Source organism: Lolium perenne, chromosome 4 (genome assembly GCF_019359855.2).
Source record: "Lolium perenne isolate Kyuss_39 chromosome 4, Kyuss_2.0, whole genome shotgun sequence".
Lineage (NCBI taxonomy): Eukaryota > Viridiplantae > Streptophyta > Magnoliopsida > Poales > Poaceae > Lolium > Lolium perenne.
Window position 1 is genome coordinate 353,861,603 of NC_067247.2, and position 2,698 is coordinate 353,864,300.

The window sequence follows — 2,698 nt, forward strand, 5'->3', positions numbered from 1 at the left end:
ATGGCGGAGGCCCTCTCGATCGGCTGCTGGAGCTCGACGCCGACAGGGAGTCAAGTGGTGCGTCCCCGACTCTCTGGAGGTAGCCAGGGGCTAGATCTTCGCGCTGGATATGAGCATTCGAGCTCTCTGTGCTCGGGACTCGGAGGCGACGCCTGGAGTCCGCCGGCGGAGCGTGGCAGAGGAGCGCCTGGACCTGATTGCCTTTTTTCTTTTTTTTAGTCAGGGTGCTTTTTGCAAAGAGGAAGGCCTCTTCTTCAAATTTTAGGTTTTTCAGGGCAATAGATGCCAAGGGGCTTTTCTGTAAGATGTACCTGCCACTTGGTTAAATATAAGAGCTCCACCGGGGTTGTCTGACCCCACCTTTGTGCAAAAAAAAAACCAAAGAAAGAGAAGAGCTAAGAGATCGAGTAAAGATGGCAAAACCCGTAAATTAGCCGACTTTTACAGTTTTGCTCGAAAAAAAAGCACCGATCAGATCCCTAAAAACATCTGAACCTTAATTTTTTTTAAAGGGGCACGTGAAGGAACACCCGCGATTCTTGTATATAGAGTTTCAGAGGAAAACCAGAGTGAAATTGACAGGCCTGTATAACGGTCAAATCTCGTCGGAGCGAACGTGCCGCCGCGCTTCCACCGCGAGACTTGCCAGAATTTGCCGAACTCGTAGGAATCTACCGCCGCACCGGAATCGACCACCACTCCAAGCGAGCCGGCCAAGGTTGGAGCGGTGGCCATGCGTGGCCCAGCGGCTAATGCGGCGGGCGGGCAAGGCATGCGAGCATGTGGGCAGCCAATGCAGGCAGCGCAGGGGCGGGACAATGCGGATTTGAATGCATATTTCCATATTTCATGGTATTTGATGATGAAAGGAAACAAACAAATCAAATACCAGATTTGAATGCATATTACCAGATTTCATGGTATTTGATGATGAAAGGAAGCAAACAAATCAAATGCCATATTTGAATGCACATTGAGCTGCCACTAAGTTAAACTGCACCCATTTGATGACATCTAGCAGGAGTGCCTTGTTTTTTTTACCAAGTATGCAATATGTTAGTTTTATGATAATGGACCGAAGAATATTACCTTGTATCGGTTTTATTTGCTACATTATTGCCAATTCAATGAATTATTTTTGAACTAAATTGCAGGCACAATTCATTGAACATATCTGGCATGCGTATTGTATACAATCTATGGTTTTTGTTTCTCAGTTAGTTAGAAAATCAATATATTTTTTGATTGTCATTTGTCATTTTGCTGCCGATTAGATTGCAAAGCTTGCAGTATGTCAAATGAGGCAAGCTTGAGGGCATACAAAACTAACATATTGCAATAGTCAATTTTATTTCTCAATCATTAGTACACACATACCACTCACTCACTCACACATAACAAAGATCACTCGCACAAAACCCTTGATCATCATAGCACAAACACACTACATGATCAAATAACAAGCTAAAATTAACACACCTGATATCTTTCCAATCTCTACTTCTAAGCTCTTTCTTATGCTTTTTTTTTTGCATTACTTTATTCCGTGGCTTCCTTTTCTTTATCTCCATATCCGATTAATCGATCTTCACCAAAAGGTCGATGTTTTCTTCCTCTACATCTTTCTCACATTCCTTCTTCTCATGTTAACTTCTGAACAGCTTAGAGCATCTCCAGTCGCGTCCCCCAAACCGTCCCCCAAACCGCGCCGGATTGAGCGTTTGGGGGACGTGTTTCGTTCGTGCCGCGTTTGGGGGACGTCGCTCCCCAGTCGCGTCCCCCAAACAAAATTTCGCAAATTTTAAACTTAACTAGATTCGATTAGATTCGTCCAAACTTACATAGATTCGAACGAAATTTGACTAACTTTAAAACTAAACCTAATCTAGAACCACTTGCGGCGGCCGGAGGCGTCGTAGTACTGCTGGAAGTTGTACATCTCGTCGGTGACGACCTCCTGCTTGCCGCGCTCGTCGACGGGCTCGTCCACGGGCTCGTCCTTCACCAAGCCGCTTGGTCCTGCCTCGCCGTCGTCGGTGAGGTCCACCAGCGGCTTGCCGGAGTCGCGGATGGACATGGCGATCGCCGCGTCCAGGTCGCCCCTCCAGGCGTCCTTGTCGTCCATGGACGCCATGAACGCCGCCCGCAGCCCTGGGCAGTCCTCGGGGTCGTCGCTGCTGGCGATGAGCCGCTGCTGCCGCTCGTACTCCGCCAGCAGCGCCGCCTGCGATGCTTCCTCCGGCTCCTCCTTCACCTCCGGCTTCGGGATGAGGAGGGCGCCGCCGCGCCTCCCTTGCTGCCGCCCGCTGCCGCTACCGCCACGCCTCGTGTTGACGGGCGTCGCCGGCTCCTCCTTGACCTCCCGTTTGGGGACGGTGTAGGGCGCCGACCGGTACGACGAGGACGGCGTCGATCGCGTCGGTCCCGAGGAAGAAGAGTGCGAGGAGGACGAGTACGTCGTCCTCCTCGGCTGCCATTGAGGAGACGGCGGCGGCGATGACGGCATCTCCAGCCTTGGAGCGCCGTTGCGGAGGCCGCGGATGACGTTCTCGAGGGTGCGCCCCGGAACGCCCCAGAACAGGGCGCGGCCTTCCCTGTTCCAGCTATTGGGGCCGCCGACGAGCCCGTCGGTGCTGTGCATCTCGACGTCGTACTTCGCCTGGAAGTACGACGTCCACCAGGCGTCGTTGTTGTCGAC